Here is a 20584-nt window from a genome sequence, read left to right as displayed (position 1 = left end):
GTATTTGGGTATTCTTGTGTTTTGGCAATCTACAGAGGCAGCACATTTTGCTGAGAAAGAGCTAGAATAACCTTGTATTTCTGTTGAAAAAACAATGATTGTTACCTTCCCACACATTATCTTACATTTATCTCATCTGCCTGCTTTCTCTGAGGCAGGACCAATTATACATATGCTGCTCTTTAGCAACTGTTGCTTTAACTTGATCTTGAATTATTTTAGCAATATTCAGTAACTTTGCCATAGAACTAACAATTCTCGTAACTCCAAGTGACCGGATTCTTTTAGTGTTCTGAACCTCCAAAAGACTCCCAAACTAACAAAAAGCATAATAAATAAACCAAAGAAGCCACTGCTTCCAAATGTGTAAATTATTCTTATTCAGGATATATACTGTATGAATTTAGACTTATTTTAAGGGTAAGAACAGAATACAAATAATCTCAAATGTCATAGAATCATAAAATTGCTCATGTTGGAAAATACCTAAATAACACCCAAAAAACCAAAATGTTACTTATTAGCTAAGGGGCCTCTAAGCAAAAGCTTAGAATTTGTGTGGAAAATTGACAGAGGTGAATGTAATTCCTCATTGTCCCCAGATATGTTCTGTGTTGGGAAATTTTTACTTTGAGGCAAGTTACATACACATTTGCTCTTAAATATGAAGAGATTTAAAAAAAAATGCACTGGACAGAGTCCTAGTTTTGTAAGTGTAAATCTTAAGGGTTTTCTTGGCAAAAGGTTCATGCTTTCCATTAATTATTGATATATATATTTTATATACGGATATATAAAATATATTAAGAGCTGTATTAGTGGCCTGAGCACTTACAGTTTTTTGATACCACGTTTTATCTAACAAATGAGAGAATAGCCGCAATATCCAAAGATTGCATGTACCTACATGCCTATTTACATAAGCAGGCAACTTTTACAGTCCTAGTTCTCTTCTTAATTCTGCAAAATCTTACTGTATTTAAAATATGTAAATATTTTAATATTTAAAATATTAATTTATAAGAATTAATTTCATACCTATTTTAATAGATAATATTAAATATATAAGATGTTGCTGAATTAAAGCAGCTGAATTCTACTATAGTTATTTACCAATACATTTTATTGTTGGCACCAGGGCACTGAGAGAAAACATCAGCTTTTACAGGAATACTGTTTACAGTTTTATTGAATTCTGATAAACATTGTGAGTAACATAGGTGAAATCTTGACCTTTTGAAAGAGACTGAGAGAAAGGATTTTTCTTGAAGAAAAATGGTTTTGTTTAGCCAAGACTACAGGCTCTGCATGGTGTTCTATGATAAAAACGGCTGGGGGAAGGGCTGCAGGGAAGTAAGAAGCCCAAAATGCAATAAATCATTTTGCACCACAGAACTGTCAAAGTACATACACTGTTTCATTCAGATGTGAGCACCAGTTTCTGATCACAGAGATGCTGTTGTCAAACTAGGAAAAGAGTTCATACTGCAGCATTCAACTTAAATGAATACTTATTCTCCTGCAAGCTGCAGGAAGCTTAAGATTTAACCTGAATATGCACATGAAATAATTTCTTCCCATGCATTAGCATAGAGAGCCTTAGATGTCACTCTACCTGGATAAATGTGAAAGAACATGGAGTAATAAATAATGTGGGTATCAAATAAGCATCCGGTTGGTGGCACAGGAAAATGTTCTTTGGTTCTCCCACTGATTTGCCTTTGTCCTTCCTTATGAATAACATAAAAGACATCAAAGACCAAGTCGGAGACTCTCTTCCTTCAGTTTAATTCCTACATTCTGCATGATGCTATAGAATCCAACAGATTTTGTCTTGAACCTTCTTTTTAGTGTAGGCAGATGCTCTCTCTCAACCCTAAGCCTCCTAAATTTGTCATATGTCAGGTCAAACAAGTACTTTTTTGCCCCCCAGTTTGCAAATAATTGTCCAGAAAACAATATTGACAAAATTTGTTTTTGGATGCCATCAACTTTGGTAAAGTGTCTGAATGAGAAGTCAAGAATGTATCAGGAATTGGTATTAGTCAGTTGAACAGTTGTGGAAAAAAACAATGCTGCTTCTGTTGTGTGGATGCTCTTGCAAGACAAAGACTTTCCAACAAAACATGTTGGGGTGGGGAGATATACTGTTGTCAACTCCTGTTTTTCTCCCTACAGAGTTAAACACAGTGTGTAGGCTAAAATACAAAAGATACAGAACTGAAATGTCAGTTACTTTCACCCTCTTACTTGTCCATGTACATGCCTGGTTTGGTCTAAAAAAAATAATACCTTTTATTGGTTTCCCAATCTTTCTGTTCTTCTGGAATCTTTCAGTTTTTCTGGAGTCTTAAAAAGCATACAGCTTCAAAGTAGACATACTCTATGCTGCTATTTCCATCAAAAATTATCTGCAGGATTTCCAGGTCACAGGAAATTGTGATTCATTTCAAATGGGAACAAAGTCATACTCAGAAATAAGAAAAATACTATAAAAGGGTATTTCTGAGATTCATAACCCTCTCTTACAGTATTCTGGTTAGATTAAAGCTGAAATGAAAATATATTAAATGAATGTAAATTAAACCCTACATTGCTTTAATAATTTTGGATGGGCAGAATATGTTCGCTCACATTAAGTAATAAATTGTTATATTCAGAAAATCTGGACAGATGTGTTACTGGATGTATGATATTAAGTGCAAAGGGCAGATGAGCTGATGAAGCCATAATGATAATTTCAGCAACGGTGATCAGAAGTTGAATAATAATGAAAATTCTGTTACATTTTCACTCTTAATTTCTTCCTTCAGATCAGGCCTGGTTGTACCTTTAAGCTCTTCTGACAATCACTTTACCTGCTCTGAATACTCAGTATTCTATGCTATAAAAACCTTTGAAAAATACCAGAAAAAACAAATAGAAGAAAATAGTGAATAGTCAGTGGCACTAAACAAAAAGCATTGAGCTATTGCTTTCACGATTCCAAAGCTTTAACATTCTAGTTTGTTGAGCCACAAAAATATATTAACTTCAGCTTCAACATTTTTTTTGTATGATAGTAATGGAGTGTTTTTTCAGTGACACAGAAGTCATTCATAACTGATGCTTTCTTATTTTCTTCTCCTATGGCAAGGCTTATAGTAGAACAAGGTGTAGAAACTAGGATCACAATATGTGATGTGTGTGTAACAAAAATCTCTCTTTATGGATAAAGAACTGTAGAGACTGTGTTGCTTTGCTGACAAGCTACTCTTCAAGCTTTCAAGGCTTTTTCCCCCAGAAAAAAACATTGGGATGGTATGTGAATATATCTAGACTTTTCTTGGAAAAGTTGTATTTTCAACCTTTTATTTTCACTTTTGATAGGTACACCTTCTTACATATGACAACTTGAAAAGTATAGTTTAATTAATCAGTTGTTGCTTAGATACTGTCATTTTTCTTTGACCTAGAACTGCACTCCTAAATCAAGCTTAGGCAAGTTGGGTGAAGCTCTAAAATAGATTTAGAGTAAAAAAAGTCAATCATTGTCAAGACAACACTTTTTTTCCTCAAGGTTCACATAGATTTGTTAATTTGATGAAATTTTCTTCTGCATTCTTTCTGTACTGGGATTAAGAGTCTTAGTAGCTAAATTACAGAACAGATTATTTTTTCAGGAAAATTTTGACTTTTCTTACAACAAATCAATATATTATTTATTTTTCTTTATTTTACTATTTAATTTTGTTGTTTTTGTTGTTTTGCTTTTAGAAAACACTACAGATATACAGCTTCTTATGTACACTACACACAAGTTACTCAACATTAAAGTTTGGAAAGCAAATTTAGAGTTTGATTTCAAAACTAAGTTTTACTTCTGTAAACACGAGAGAAAGTCGTTCTTGCTAGCAATAGTATTGTACAATGTAGCAGGTAATTTATGTTTCATTGCAGAGGAGACTGTAAGAGACCAATTTGTCTTTAAGAGAAAAACACCAAACATTGGAAATGCTTACGTATATCTGCTTAATATATGCTTCTGTGTATCATGCTGATAATTGCAATACTGAATATTACCTTTGTATAATGGAAAATTGAAGCTCAGTAATGCTTTACACACAGCTGAAACTATGCCTTGTTCAGCTAGCAAGCAGAATGAAAATGGGGAATCTAGAAATTAAAGAACATACACAGTGCATGCATCAGCTAACTCTAAATAATCTCCTGCTTTCCCCGCTTACTAGATTATTCAATATCATGTTAATCTCTCAAACATAATTTCAGTGTTGATCTATACATTAAAATGGAGATGCTCTTTAACAGGAAAAGTTTCAGAGAAAAAAATTTACTTCCTCCCCTTTTCCTCTCCATTCAATGTCACTAAGACAGGACAGGCCAGGAAAAAGGAAAATTCCTTCCTAGAAATGTGAGAAATTAACTAAGATACCAGTGACTGAATGAACTTCATGATGTTACTTTCATCATCCACTATTGCTCTGACCAGGATGTATATATTTATATATTTATTTTAAAGAGTAAGATTGATCAGAAATTTCTGTCAAAAATAAGATATGTATTTTCACAAGACACTACCTTAGAAGCTGGGAGAGTTAATGAAACTCATGGGAAACCAGAATACAGGGCACAGTTTTAGTGAAAATTACTAGTGGACCTTGAATGCAAAAATGTGAAGTGAACAGGGGCTTTGCTAAGCTCCAGTGATTATTGTGTGGCTGTTGTTATTGCTCCTCAATGTATGCAGAACATACGCAAGCAATTTGAAATACTGTTTAAATACTCATACTGAATTTAAAGCCCAAGTACATATTTCTTTCTTTCAGTGACTGTTGCAGACTGGCATACAAACAATGCATTGTTGTTAGCAGATTAACACTCAGTTGTCTTCATCACATTAACTGCCTGTCTCTGCATTCCTTCACTGCACAAACTTGAAGAAAAGCCTTTTAATTTTATAACTTCAGTCTTGGCTTTGTGAGTTAGCCACCTAGCTCCAGCCCTACTGAAAACCTGAAATGGGCTTTGACAAGCAAGAATCTAACAATCATTGAATCATGGAATCACTGAAGGTTTGGGTTGGAAGGGACCTCAAAGCCCACCCAGTTCCAAACCCCTGCTGTGGGCTAGTTGACACCCACCAGCTCAGGCTGCTCAGGGCCCATCCAACCTGGCCTTGATGTCCATAAAGTAACAGGTGGGTGGTGAATTGAGATCAGAGCTCTGTGTAGAGGTAGATGGAGCAGACTGCAGCAGTCAATCACAGAAGGGAAATGCTTGTTTGCTTTTGCTGTTTTGTTTTTCCTCCCTTAGGGAGTTGTGGCAAGAACTTCGTTGTTCAGATTTAAAATCCATTTATCTGACCTAAGCAAGATGGCAATGATGAAAAAAGTATTATGTGACTGCAGGAAATATGCAGATTTAGTAATTTTGTGTTTAAACACATTATTATTACAGATTCACAAAACACTGCAAATGTTCTTAGCTAAAAAGCTTGTTGAATAATTTTGAGTTTTTCAGTAGTACTAACTATACATTTTTTATTCTTATGCAGAAGCTGTAATTTTTGCTCTAGCCTTATGTCGTCTTCTCTTTTTTAAAAAAAATCACAGAAAAGGTGCTATGGCTTTGACAGATCCATACTCACAAGCTCATTATTAACTTAGGTTTTTTTTTTTTTTCTTTTTTTAACAAAGCAATTAGAAGGTCCAATTGCAGTGATAGTGTAGTTTTTATTATCTTGGGTTCTGCAGAAGAGACAAGTGATGAAAATGAAGAACATTTTATTCTGAGTTTTAATAGAACCACATAACGGGACATGTTCCTCCATCTGTGGCCCTCTGCATAATGTATGTTCATAAATGACAACTCAATTCACAAAACACAGATGAAAGTTTTGCACAGAAAAAGTAAATTGCTCTTGTCTGAATCTCTTCTTTTGTCTGAGAAGTTCAGACCAATTAAAATGCAATGTAAATGCATTAATGTAAATGAATTACCTGATATTTATTACCCTTGTCTTGTGGAAGAGAAGAAGAGGGCTAATGGAATTTTTCTCTTGTGAGCATTTTCTAAGGAATGTTTTAACTTTCCTGTCTGTAATTCTTGGCTACATCCACCATCTTTAAAATAAGGCAGCTTTCATCACAACAGAGATAACAGAGGCTGCTGGAAGGTAAAATTGCTTTTGTTCTTCTTCATCACCTTACCAGAAGCCTGTTTCCCAGGGAAAAGAAGGTACTAGAAGTTTATGTGCTTCCTGAGGTGCAGAAATCTCTCTTATTAATAGCCCTAAGCTAGTTTTAGTAAGTGATGCTGACATCTGTTATGCCTCTTGCAATCCAGCTCCCTGCCATAAGCTTTTGCAGGCTGCTTTTCTGTTTTCATGAAACAGAGCTGCAGCTGCAGGGACCACCCTCAGCGTGGCAGGCCCTGACCCTGTGGTTTTTTGTTTTGTTTTGTTGTTGTTTTTGTTTTGTTTTGTTTTGTTTTTTGTTTTTGTTTTTGTGTTTTTCTTTCTTTCTTTTTTTTTTTTAAGCACAGCTTTTTACCTGTTCTTTTTGATACTGCTTTTCACTAAGGATTTGACAAGGTTTGAAGAATTTGATGTCTTCTTTCAGTCTCTGGTTTCAACATAAGTTTACTGTTTGTGAAGGAAATGCAGTACATGCTGTTTCCTACAAAAGATGATTTCAAGATTGGATTGGAAAAGGAACCTTGTAAGGTGGCCTGATGACCAGAAGCAAGGGCTACATCTATCTGGGAGCTCTCTGCGTTATTTTTGCATGAGGACTGGACACACTGCCAAAAGTTGGATACGTTGTCATCCGGTGACATGAAAGCTTTACTGATTTTTGATGCATGTCTTTTCTGTGCTTCTTAAATTGCTGTTATAAACATTTGTCAATATACATTTCCGTTGTCTCAGATCCTAGTAACTATTAGATGTGCAGTCCACATATGCTGGTATACTGAGTAACATTGACTGAATCTGAACATTATTAAGTCAGCCTTCTGGTGCTGGTTTTAAAAACAAGTGAATTTGTACGCAAGCTTCCCCACCTTATTAAACAGAAGAAGGGAAGGAAAGATATGATTTGCTTAGAAACTGCACTGTGTTAAGATTTAGCTGGCAGCTGATTTTGTTTTTACAACTTTTAGAAATGAATTTGGAATAGAAGGAATCAAAACAATTTTAGAACTGCATAAATCTTACAGTTGATGCCACAATTACTTAGCTCATTTTTATACATTGCTATATGAGCCGTGATAACCTTTACACTGTTCATTATTGACAAACATTTTTTATATATCTGTATGGTGAACATTTATATTGCTTAGGCTTAATACAGCCTGATAGGAGAAAAACAAAAATTATATGAACATTAGACACAAGGAGATGAAAATCAGAACTCTGTTATTTGAAATAATGTCCTTTCCCTGTTCATCTCATATAAAAAAAATACTAGTATGGAATAATTGCGATCAGCAGTCAGACAGCTAATGCTCCTTTCTGCATCTTTCAGTCACCTTGATGACACTTCTGAGATAAAAGCAGCAAGTAATTGGGTGAAAGATTCATAATTATTTTTTCCTCTTACCATAATGCCTGCAGCAAGCATGTATTATTGCAGTTATATTCACCAGGGTTCAGAAATTCTTGTCCAAGCAGGGAGGAGAGAGCTCCAGGGTGATGACTTCCCTTGGATTGATAGGGAGGAACTTGTTCTCCATCACTACAAAAGCTAATGATCTAACTACTCTTTTATCGAGCTTCCTGATTTTGTAGCCTAAAGATAGCTGCCTAAAAGCAGAATCAACGTTCTGCTCCACTGTTTTGCATTGCTCTGATGGGTTAGTGATTACAGTTTCACCTCATATTGTTAAATGAACTGTGGTGTGTGTGACAGTTTGACTTTTTCTAACAATGGCACTTATGGAAAACAGCATTTGTGGAAATCAGCATTTGTGGAAATCAGCCTTTGGAGAATAAAATCCAGAAGGATCTTTATTACTAACATTTGTTTAAAAAGATGTTCAAATCTTGCTTTTTTTTAATAATTAGCTCTTTTTTCTTCATTCAATTTTCCTAATAACCTTTAAGTTAATCTGGAACAGTAGCAAGTTATTCAAATGCCTTGGTTACTATTATGTTGTTTGATTTGTGCTATAAAATGTAGGAAGATAATAAAAGTGTGGTAGAATGACTGGGAAGGGAAATCAGACCAAGCAGACAAATATGCAAATTGGTTTAAAAGGGAACAGTCATCAGAACCTTTATGTGAGACATTTTCCTGTGTGTGTGGAAACTATGTGAAAAACAGTGAAAAGAAAAATTATCCTTTCTTTTTAAGACAAAGATGCAGCTCTGCCTACCATTATTTTGGTAGCTGCATAAGAAGGAGTGACCGGTTGGCATTCAGATAAGCTATGCTAGGCACTGTAGTAACAGGCTAGTCAATTAGACCACTGACTTCCTGACAGAAGGAGTAGGATCATGGAATCATTGAATGGCTTTAGTTGAAGTGGATTTTAAAGATTATTCTGCTGCAGCCCCTCTGCTGTGAGCAGCACTGCCATGATCAGGTTGCACTGGGCCTCATCTAAACTGGCCTCGAATGCCCCAAGGGATGAGGAAGCCACAATATATTTGGACAACCTGTACAGTAAAGTGTTTGATTTTTATCAAACTGTCATTTCTTCTCCCGACTGCTGATGGAGTATTGTAGCAAAGGGCTCACTCGCAGGCTGTGATCAGCTTGTGCCTATTTTCCTGAACATAAGAGGCTGGATGCTGAGTACATTGTCAGTTTCTACTTTTCAAGCTAATGATTAGCTAAACGCCAGTAACGAGGAGGCTATGAGAAAGATGCCTCTCATGTTGTAGAGAAGGAGCTAATTATCCCAGAAGCTCAAGGAGAAAATAAATCAAGACAAAAGATAATAAAATTATCTTTGTTACAAGCCAAACTGTCAAAGAAGTGCAAAAGACAAAGCAGGGAGCCTTTAAAAAAATAATAAAAAATTAGTCTCGTGTCTAGGCAGGATCAACTGTGGAGCTGTCATTATTATAGCATGCTGTTAGCATGTATCCTTCAAGCTTTTCACTGATGCAGCTTTCACTGTAGGAGTCCCTCCCTGATTCTTCCAATGCTTCTCTTTCTTTCCAGTTAGAAAAAATGCGCTTACTTTTGCCAAACTGTGATGCAATGTAATATCACTGTATGCTCTCCACACCTCTGGTGCAGCTTTCCCATGCCTCAGGTTGTTAACTAGTTTTTCCTTCTCTAGATTAACCAACCCTGATTACGTAACTAATTTCTAGATCTTTTTTTTTTTTCTTTCTGTATTTTTTTTCCTTATTTCTGGACTTTCTTCAAGACTCCAACGTGCAACTTTCTCTGCTTTGGTTATGATACTCTTATGTCATCTATTATGTCACTTTCTTGTTTTGTAGCATAGTGCATTAGTGACTCAAGATTACCTGAGTCAGTTAGTTGATCTCTTCATCTGTAACTACTGACTAATTAATAGTTCTGTAAATCAATTTATGCAGCTGAATTATGTCTACTCACACAATGAATTTTGTTCTTGTTCTTACCAAATTGTTTCTTCTGTATTCAGTAGTTTTTTGTTCCAACTAATGACATGCTTTGTTTAATCGTTAATCTTATCTTCTGATGTTACTGAGAATTTCTAGCTTAGTGACTCCTTAGAATTAAATAAGGGTCCATAGTCTGGGATCACAAATGAAAATACTGAATTGAGAAGGTTCTGTGTAATTTCACTTGCTAGATCATTTCATTGGTATGTGAAGTATAAGTGCATTTTTTTCTCCCAATTTTATACTTATCTAACATTTTTTGTCCCTCCATTTCTGCTCTGTAAGACAGGATCCTTGCTTAATTCAAGACACTGCATTAACTGCTTAACAGTTAATGTGCTGCATTAACTGCTATTGTCATTAGTACCAGATAAAATTACATATGCAGATGACACAAAGTTGGGAAGAACTGTTGATCTGCCTGGGCATACAAAGGCCTTTCAGAGGAGTCTGGACACGCTGAATTGCTGGGCTGAGGGATGGGATGAAGTTCAGCAAGACCAAGTACCGGGTCCTGCACTTTGGTCACAACAGTTCCAGGCAGTGTTAAAGGCTTGGGGTAGAGCGGCTGGAAGACTGCAGAGAGAGACCTGGGACTTTCGGTCAATGCTTGGCTGAACATGAGCCAGCAGTGTGCCCACATGGCCAAAAAGGCCAATGGCATCCTGACGTATATCAGAAATAGTGAAGCCAGCAGCAGTAGGGAGGTGATCATCTCTCTGTAGTTAGCTCTGGTAAGGCTGCACCTTGAGAACTGTCTTCAGTTTTGGGCCCTGGAGTGTGTCCTGGGAAGGGCAATGAAGCTGTGAGAGGTGTGGAGCACAAGACTTTTTGGAAACAGTAGGGAACTGGGATTGTTTGGTCTGGAGAAGGCTCAGGGGAGACATTATTGCCCTCTGCTTCTACCTGAAAGGAGGCTGTGGCAAGGTGGTAGGTAACAGAGGCTAGGACAAGAGAGAATTGCCTCAAATTGCACCAGGGGAAGTTTGGGTTGGATGTTAGCAAAGATTTCTCTAAAGGAATGGTCAGATCCTGGAATAGGCTGTCAAGGAGTTGACAACAGGGATGTGTCCAAGAAATGAGTAGATATGGTACTTAGGAACATATTTTAGTCAACAACACTGGTGGAAGGTGGACAGACAGACTAGCTGATCTTAGAGGTCTTTTCTAACCTTAATGATTCTGTGATTCTATAATTCTGTGATTCTATGATTCTATGAAAGAAGCAAATAACTTTACAAAAGCCTGTACTGTTACTAATGAATATTGTGAGTGTCACTTCTTGCCTCCAATGAACCTACATCAAAGACAAAGGTATAGAAGACATCCATCTGATTTAATTATTTCAAGTTGTGTTTTTCTTATTTTGTTGAGATACGGTTCAAGAATACTCGTCACGGTTATTCCTACATTCAATTTATCACATCGTTAAAACTTTCCAGTAACGTTCATTGTATCATACACATTATTTGCTTATACTTTCTCTCTGTTGCTGATTTACAGTAGCTATGAAAAGACTTGTGGATCTGTGTGTGGGAAGAAGATAGCAACAGGCAGGCTCTGGGTTCTGTTTTGGGTCATGAAATAGAATAATTAATAAGTATTTCAAAACAAGTCACCAGTATGTCAAGTCTTCTCCCTTAAATGTTCTCAAAATAAATAAATAAAATAAAATAACAAGCACAGAAATAGAGACACCATTCAAAGACAAATCTGCTGAAGTGGTTTTAAATATTACTACGTGGAAGGAGTCAAACTGGGAAGAATAACTAAGATTAAATTCTTCCAAATAATGAAAATAATATATTCTTCCAAATAATGAAACAAACAGAAAAGATCCAAAACTCCATGACAAAACAAAGATCTAGGTTATTATTTCTAAGATTAACTTTTTAAAACTGCTGCAATGTGTGAAAAAAAAACTATATTTGCAGATACAGAATGTAAATACTACAGAAGTGCCACAGACAGACACTGGAAAATGAGGCTAAGTATCAGAGACTACTTAGCTGGAGAAGAGTAACTTGGCTGAACTTCACTCAAGGAAGATCTGCTGTCCTTCTGGACTTGTATGAGATTTAATTTGCTCTTTCAACAGTTTGCTTAGGTAAAAATAATAATAAATGTCTTGTAGAAAAAAAATATAGCCCTGTTAGTACAGGTCCCTGTGAAAAAAGTTACTCAAATGTTATGCCAGTTACATTCAGCACATCCCTAAACAAACTTAAGCAAGATTTACGTGATGAGTAAGGATCAGAACTCTGTTGAATGGTCCAGTGAAGCTCTATTAAAGCTAAATTAATAGTGAGCTGTCTTCTCAAGCTTTATGTATCTGATGTTTATGAAAAGCAATTGATCTTCATTTGTGCTAAGATGCAATGGCTATAAAATGAAAGATTCTGACTTGAAAAAGAAACCAAAAACACAACAACACACAAAAAATGGTTGGTCTGGCCAACAGGGGACTACAGATACTGTGGGATTTCTCTGGTAAAGGCCTTGAAGACATGATTGGATGTAGTGTGACCTGAGGTCTCAGCTTGAATTCAGTTCTGAGATAGGGATGAGCTGGAGGTTGAGCTAGAGACCTCACCTTATCCTTCCCAACTGCAGTGATTACCTGAGACTGTACGAGCAAAAAGATCTGACACATAACCTGTATTATTGACAGGTATACAGATCATTACTTAATACTATGAAAAATCTGTGGGAATTCAGCAAGCTGGTATTTTTCATCATGACTTGATAATTTGCAAAAGGAAAAATCTTGATAAACTTTTACATGTATTTCCTCTGTCCATCAATTATAATGCCATTAACATTTCCCAGGCGTGAGGTCACCACAGATGCCTGAAACAACTGTGGACACCCTGCTATGGCACATGATGCAGGAAAAAAAGCATCGGTGAGCATTCTGTCTGAAAAATATTTCCAAACTATTAAAAGAACAAACATTGCATAAAGGAGGATGAAAGATTTGCAAATTATTTGCTAAATAAAGTAAAGGCTAAATTCTTAATGAATATTATTAATAATTGATACTCGGCCAGCTTTAGTTTTAATTTCCATCCCCCTGCTGCGGATTGTGCTTACTCAATCATTTCAGGACACAGGTCGCCAAGTGACCAACTTTTTTCACCTTTGACAGACCTTTAAACATCAGAGAGTTAGACACATTTCTTCGGAGGCCAGGTTTATTACCTCCTGAAAAGTAACATTCCCACTGTTATGGCTGTCAGGGACATTGTTGCTGTCTCTGTAAAACACAGCAAGAGTGTGAAATGTGTTTGCCAGTCAGGTTGGGAATAAAACTGAGTGTTGCATAGCTGAGCAAAGAAAGAGTGAAACCATTTGATGGGAAGGTAAGCCTGAAATGGTAATTGCTAATAAAAACATCCTCTGGTTTCCGAAATAATCCAAATGCAGAACGACCAAGGTTTCTTGATGGGGAAAAAATGATGAGGAGGAGTTAGCAGGAAAAAAAAATAGAGCAATGAGATGATTGCTGTGGACATAAAATCAGTAATTAATTAAATAAAAAGCTCTTGGCAACTTCGTTTCTGGAAAATGTGCTTCCTACCAAATTCTAAAGCTTGCAGGATCTTGCTTGACTTCTAAACTGTCAGTTTCCCAACACAAATGAGCTTTATAGCACTTAAAATAAATGAATATTGTTATGTGTTGTAAATGTGTCCCTGCAAATGAATTTTCAAGGAGATTTCTGTATTACGTGACTGAAAAAAAACAAAAACACAAAAAAACCTATCACAACTTTTGTAGACAAAAGCAAGTGCTACATGGCATGGATGGACATCCTGGGGAAGGCAGGGGCAGCTGGGGGGAATGCCATTGTTCCTGTCTGGGGAGTTGGTGACACAGATGTTTTGCTTGCACAGGGAGGGTGTGCTAGAAATAGGCCAAAGGAAGTTGGAAGTATTTAAGTAAAATGGAAATGTGTCTGTTCCAGCTGCTTTCATTCATCCTCTTCCATTCCCTCTAAAGCAGGCCTGTTTTTAGCTTTTAAATCTTTCTGAGTTGTCTTGGCAATAATTCTGAATTCGTAGATCTGAATCTGTCCTGAGTTATTTCCCTGTCTTCACTCCTCAGTCATTCACTGTGTTTCTCTTTGGCATTATAATAGAAAAAACGTACCTGATCCTTGTCATTTCAGGGCTTCTGTATATTCTCTTCTTACATTTTTGTTCCTAACTCTTTTGTTTCTCTCCAAACAGTCAGTAGATACAGGACGTCTCAGTGTCGCCAAATGGCAGCATCTTTCCAAGATAAAGAACTTCCAACAGAAGTTCTCTTATAAATGTACATTTTAATAAAATGATGAATTTATTGAAACCATTGCCTGGCCCAGACTTGATGGCTGAACATAAAATACAGTTTGGTCTTCTGTTAAATAGACATGCTTCATGTGGAGTGATGGAGTGGGCCTTCTTTATCTTCTTTCCTGCTGGTGTTCCTGTGCTGTGGTTACTGTAGAAAGTGTGGGAACAGCTTTGAGAAAAAGGAAAGAGCTATGGTGAAAACTGTGTTTTTTTTTTTTTCATCTTTTTAGCAAATGTGAATTGTTTTAATGCTACCTAATCATTCTACAGTTTGTCAGTACCCTTTATAGAGTGCATAATGGTCTTATACCTGTTACTGCTTTAGCTCTCTATTGTGTTTTATCCATTCTACAGGCACAATTCTATCAAGCTCCTGTATGGTTTCTTTTTTCTTTTCTTTTTTTTTTTTTTTTCATGCAACAATAGAAGAATTGTAAGGATTAAGGTTTAACTTCTGACACGAAGTCTAAATTAGATCTCAGAAGAAAAAGGATTTGTGTGTGTGGAGAACATGGAAGAATTGACAGGAGCACCATGAGTCTCTGATACTCTTCCTCTGTTCCTTCCACAAACTGGGTCTCTTTTTTGTCCCCCCCATGATGATTTTATGTACAAGTAATATTTAATAAAAGTGTAAGCCATGTGCCCGCCCAATGTCTCCTCCCACCACTGCCTTGCTGAGGGAGCGGGGCATGAGGCACTGGGGTCTGCACTTCCCCAGTCACCACAGGAGCCTGCTGCAGCCTGTGGAGAGCTTTCTGTGGCACACTGTGGCCCAGGGCACAGCTTTCCCAGCAGGTGCTGAGGCGGTGAGGAGAGCCAGGAGGGGGAAATGTGAGGCAAAGGTGGGTAGAGGTGGATTGTGAGAGTGGATGTGCTCCCTGTTGAGCTGGCTTGGAGGAGGCTTGGAGCTGGGCCTTGGGGCCGGGGGCAACAGCTGCAGTACCTGCGACAGAGCTGTCATTATAGCCTCATGCTTTGTAAGTACTTTATAAATTAAAGGCAGGCTTTTGATTATCATGGGCCTAAAAGTTACATTTTAAAGTGTTAAAATCCTCATTTATGTTCTTTGCAATAGGTAATGAAAATGTCCCAAGTCAACTGATTGATTACCATCATTTGTAAAATTGTTTTGGGATGGTGTTTGCTGTGAGTCACTCAAAGATGTGCTTGGTTACAGGATCGAGAGCTTGCAACAATTCAGAAAAGCAACTCTTGTGTTTTCCGTACTGACAGGAAGCAAGTACAGTATCTATACAGGACAGACTTCCAAATACAGAAAAGTCTCCTGCCTGAAAAGGAGGAGGAACAAAGTCCTGTCTGAATAGTGTATGTCTTTTCATCAGAGTGCTTAAAATGAATGAGTTTGGTTCACTGAAGCAATTCTATGTCAATCCGCTAGTGGCATCAAAAAAGCGCAGTGTCCATGAGGAAAAAGAAAGATAGTTGTGTATGGCTCAAACCAGAACAAAGTGGTAGGGGAAAAGTACTTCTGGTGATACTGTTGAACATTAAACCTTTTCTATCCAGGAAAATCTTTCTGGAAACATTTTTTTTGCTAGGAGCAAAAGTGGCTCAAGGTCATTTTAAGAATGCGAAATGCAGCAGTAATGTTTAGCAAAAAAAAGTAATGTAATTACTTCACTCAACATGAACACTTGTAGTTTTCACTTTATATCTTAAAAATACTTGCTATGAGATTAATTTGCATTAATTCCAATATGCCATTCAAAACTGTCTGAAAATGGGCTTCTGTGAATTTCCTTCTATACCCCATAGTCTTCAAATATTTTTTCTGTGTTTTCTATAAAACTGCAGCCTGGGGTTTCGTCAGCATCAGCATCAAGGAGAGTAGAAGCTCCTTCTAAATGTGTTAGTGTTGCTTACGCTGAGTTCAGTTATGCCTGCATGTGAGGACTGTTCCCAAAAGCAGAGAGATGTATTTCACTGCTGCTGAAAAGAGGGCATTGATCTCCATTAATACATTGTCCTGGTTTTTGTCATGACTGTCAAACCTCTTGCTATTTATAATCAAAATGCACACAGTGCTTGTATTCCCCTTGCCAATGAGTCAACAGCAGAAGAATACAGTGGACAGTGGTCCACGGGTGTTAATCAGGCAAAATGCCCCTTGAAATCAATCAGCTTTTTAGTTGTGTAACACTGGTAATTCTGTCTCAGTGCTTGCAGGTTATGTTCCTTCAGCTACTTCCCTATTTTCTTGTGATGAGGGCTGCATTAATCCGTCACTAGTCACAGAAAGCCACTTGTGGTGAAACTGGCTGAGAATTTAATTACTGGGAGAAGAAGTCTGAAAATACGGTGTGCCTGGCTTCAAAGCCTGTAGAAACATTTAAAAAATGTCACTGACACTTGAAGCAAAACTATGGTGTGTTCTGTTTATGGGTTAATTTTGCACTGGCAGGACTCATGCAGGAGTACTTCTCTCTTACAGCTGGCATACAACAGCCAAGAAAACAGAAGGCAATCATAAACCTATTTTTGTCTTATAACTAAAGGGAATTGAAGGGAGTGTGCCCACTCCTGATCTGAATAAACTGGTTTTGCTGTATGTTGCAGCAGCATGTAGGTGCAGTATTAATGGAAACAAGAACTACAGCTGTAATAAGTGCCAAGGTATTGGAGGACATAATATGTAATGACAGAGAATTAGGAATACTTTGCTACATAAAGTAGTTGCTCTCATAGTTTTCAGTCTGCTATTCCATGTTTGAGTCGCATACTACCAGGACCATTCTGACTGTGCTTTTATGCTTTTCAGTACAGATCTTGATGTATTCATGGCAAGGCCTAGAGCACCCTGAGAAATGAGGAAAAAGAAGCACCAGTTGAGGTAAGGATAAGTCTACTACAAGGTCTTCAGGTTACACTAACACTACATGGGTTTGCGAAAGAAATTTTTGTAAATCTGTCATTAGGAAGTTTGTGAAAATGTTTTCTTTCATTAAGGGATTTGTTTTTTAACCAAAATTCATTAAAATCTAGCAGATAAAAAAGAGTGAAATGTTGGTGCTTAAATATTATTGATCTGCTAATGCTCAAGTATGGAACTGTTCATGACAATATGGAGAGTAAAACATATTGAAATGACTTTTTCACAGCATAATGTGGTGTTTTGGAGGACTTTGTAAGAGTTTTCCCTCATTTTCATAACAAGGGCATTTTGACACTCAGGCACCTCTTCTAAAGGAAACGGTGTGTGTCTTCTGCTTAATTACTGCACTTTTTAAAGGCTCTGTCTTCTTTTTAGTGTTTCCACATTTGCTTTTAGAATAATATACACTATTTCTGAACCTAATCTTTTAAAAAATGTATATTTTACTAAACTCACTCTGTGGTGACCTGAGGTCACTGCAGAGTCTTGTATTTGTTATCTACTAAATGATGAAAATACTATGGTGATTGTTAGAGCTATCGAGGAGCAGCACTGCTGTAGAGCTGTCTTCTTCAAATTCACATTAGGAGTTGGATATAGTCTGGCATTGTTCCATGGATTTAATAGATTCATAGATTTTAGGGCCACAAGGAGCCATTACGATCAGCAAGTCTGGCTTTCCATATAAAATAAAGCTCAGAATTACACCATGCAATACTTCTGTCAACTCCAGTAACATTTACTTGAATTGGAGCTTATGTTGCAGAGAAAAATACTTGCCCTTGTTTTTTAAAACATTAGGGAATGGGACTTCATTCATTGACATTTCATCTAGTTAGTTGTTCTAGTGGCTTCTCTGTGTGCGATATATGCAGTGGTTTAACACCAATGGGCAGCAAAGAACCAACATGCTGTTCTCTCACTTCCCTCCTCATGAAGGATGGGGAGAAAATCAGGTAAAAAAAAGCTGAGATAGGGATAGGGAGGTCACTCACTGAGTACCTTTATTAGCAGAATAGACTCAGCATAGGGAGATGAATGTAATGTATTGCCTGTTGACAACAGACTAAAGCAGTAAGAGCTAAAAGCAAACTAAAAACACTTGCTCGTTCATCCACCCTTTTCTGCCTCTTATTCATGAGCAGTACAGGGGGATGGGGGCTGTGGTCAAACAATAACCTAACCCATCATCTCTGCCAATCACTCACAGCCCCTGCTACTATGGCTTTGCCAAGTAAACTCAGTCCATTCAGTATAAATTTTCATCACTTAAACTGACAGTTTTACCACATGCTTTACTCAACTACTTAAATAGACCATGTTTTATTTCTGTAGACAGTAGGGCCAGGATCTATTCACATCTGGCCCTGTATCTTGACTTAAAAAGTGCTAAACTGCTTATGCACAAAAAAGTAAAATTTAGGACTGTTAAGAAGACAAGCCACAAAACACATTTAGCTTTGAAGATGGAAGTAAGACTCTATGTACTGCTTGTATGAACTTTGTGTGCTTTTGTATCATGGCAGAAATACTTGCCAGTGAAATAAGTGAGTTTTCACTAGCTGGATTGAATGAGAAGTCAAAGTACAGTTAGTTTAACTTCAAACAGTCTTCATTCTCAAAGGGCAATATTACTATAATGGCTATTGAATTACACACTCCCTATCTCTATCTTGTGCATGTCTTTAAAAACATCTTGACAAACTTTGGATTCAGAACAGGAGCCTGGGGCATGCAGTCAAACAGTAGACAGCACTGAAGATGACAAGGCTTGTGGCAGAGAGGAGGTTTGTTTCCCTCTGTAACCATAAGAGGGGTAGATTTACTTGCTGGAGGAAACGGGAGCCTGGGGAACTGGCCTGCTTGATAAAAAGCAGAGGAGAGTGAACTCTCTGATTCTGTTCAGTGGGAAAACTTGGGGTTTCCTCAGGCAGTTGACTGGTGGCTCCCAAGGACTCCTGGGTTGGAAGCAGCTCTTTATGTAAGATGCTAGAGAATATAAAATCTCAGAATGTGAACCAATGGAAGACGGGAGGCAAGAAAATGAGAAGAGACTTAAGCTGGAGAAATACAGAGGATGCAGATGGAGTTAAGCTACCTTTTAATTTACTGCTATATTTAATCAGACCCCAAAATTGATTTTGTTTCCAGCCACCGCCAGGGATACTGCATATGCATTACTGAAGATTGTTTTTAGCTGCATCCTAAAGATTCTGGGTTAATTAAGCATATCCTCTTGATTACTGGTTGCTGTTTAAGTTTTCATTTTCATCTGAATTATTATTTTGTGTTAAATTGTGTAGGATACACACTTCTTCTCCAGTTACATGTGGGTAAATCAAGAGTAAAGTAAATTAGTCAAATTGAGTTAGTGAGGACTTAGTAAACAGAAAAAAAATGAAGCTGTATTCAGTTATTTTAATAACATAAACTGAGGAAACATTGGAGAAATTATATGGGACTGTGAACTTCAATAGGCCTTAAGTTTGTTAGGACTCATGCCTCAGCTTCACCTTATTTTCTGAAGTCACTATTTTATTAAAATTGATAAATAAGGCCTGCCAAGTCTTGTGAAAACCAATTAAAAAGGTGAAAAGCAGAAATGGGTCACAGAGGTAAGTCTGGGGGCACATCTGAAATTATGAGTCCTTTAAAGAAAATCATCACATTCAAACATCTAACTTAGGGGTTGTGTGTATGTAGATGGCTGAACAGTATGAGGCTGGGTTGGTGCTCTGTGTGCCACACAGCTTAGTGGAAAGCTAAAAATCAATTTGCATGATCTTACTGATGTTGATTTAAACAGAAATGTGAACTATGGAAAACTGGACAACTCACCCATCTCTTGAGGTGGGCACTGCAGGGGAGTGACTGTGGGCATGCAGGTTGGTGCCTGGAGTCCAGCGTGAAGGAAAGAGTGTTTTACATAATGCAGAAGTTTGATCACAGAAAATCAAGATGATTTTAATTGATCTAGTTATTGCTAGTAGGGAGGACTCAGTATATTTAGTGTATGTTTGGAAGGCAGCTGGTGACTGAGTGGGGCATTAATTTCTAGTGCTTTATTTACTTTGAGAGTTACCTCCATTGTTAAGATAATGAAGAGGGCTTTGTGGCCAGATGAGTGAATTCTGTTTGTTCTGTGATGGTTCACTTGAGTCTAGCTGAGATGGGAAGTTGTTCTTCTTTTCTTGGATGATGAGACAGGTACAGAAACAAAGAAACTAAGGGCCGAAATCGCAGTAATGATACTAATACACATCTAGCAGGATTGTGCCAGCCTTATCTTTTAATGATGAGACAGAGTAAGATTTGAGGAATGTTTTCCTCAGGTACAGAGAAGGGTTCTTCGAATATTGTATATGAACTCAGAATCTTGTTCTGCTTGTTCATCTAGGAGACCTTTCTGCTGGTTGTTGAGCAGTATTCTTTCAGTATCAAAAGATTTCCACATGGTTTGTGCATAATCAGGATTAAACACAGGAATGCAAAAGCTGTTGGGACTTGTCAACATCCAACTTCTGTAGTTTTAGCTGGAAAGCAAACAACCTCCCTGTCATTAATGGAATTAATATCCAATTACAAGTAGTGAGGAACGTCCTTTTTACTACTGAGTCAAACAACAAAAAGTTTGAAAACATCAGAACTACAGTGCCTCATGCCATGTTAATTTGCTTGTGCAGTGTGGGCTCAAATACATTCAGATTCTTCTTTCATTCAGTAATGGGGCTGTGCCTCTGTCATGGT

The 20584-nt window shown here is 37.3% G+C and overlaps 1 long non-coding RNA gene across 2 annotated transcripts in view; it reads left to right on the top strand.

Annotated features, from left to right (window-relative positions):
* Nucleotides 1–14573: 14573 nt before the first annotated feature.
* LOC149912849 (uncharacterized) overlaps nt 14574–20584 on the top strand; it is a 92925-nt gene continuing 86914 nt past the window's right edge. The window contains exons 1-2 of one of the 2 annotated variants that reach the window (XR_016462086.1): nt 14574–14786; nt 16729–16795. This is a non-coding gene — a long non-coding RNA (uncharacterized LOC149912849). Of the gene's footprint in view, nt 14787–16723; nt 16796–20584 lie in introns of both variants that reach the window. The other variant, XR_016462085.1, reaches the window with a different exon arrangement.

Source organism: Phasianus colchicus, chromosome Z (assembly GCF_987193195.1).
Source record: "Phasianus colchicus chromosome Z, bPhaCol1.hap1.1, whole genome shotgun sequence".
In the NCBI taxonomy this organism is placed as follows: Eukaryota; Metazoa; Chordata; class Aves; order Galliformes; family Phasianidae; genus Phasianus; species Phasianus colchicus.
This window is presented reverse-complemented; position numbering and strand designations above follow the sequence as displayed.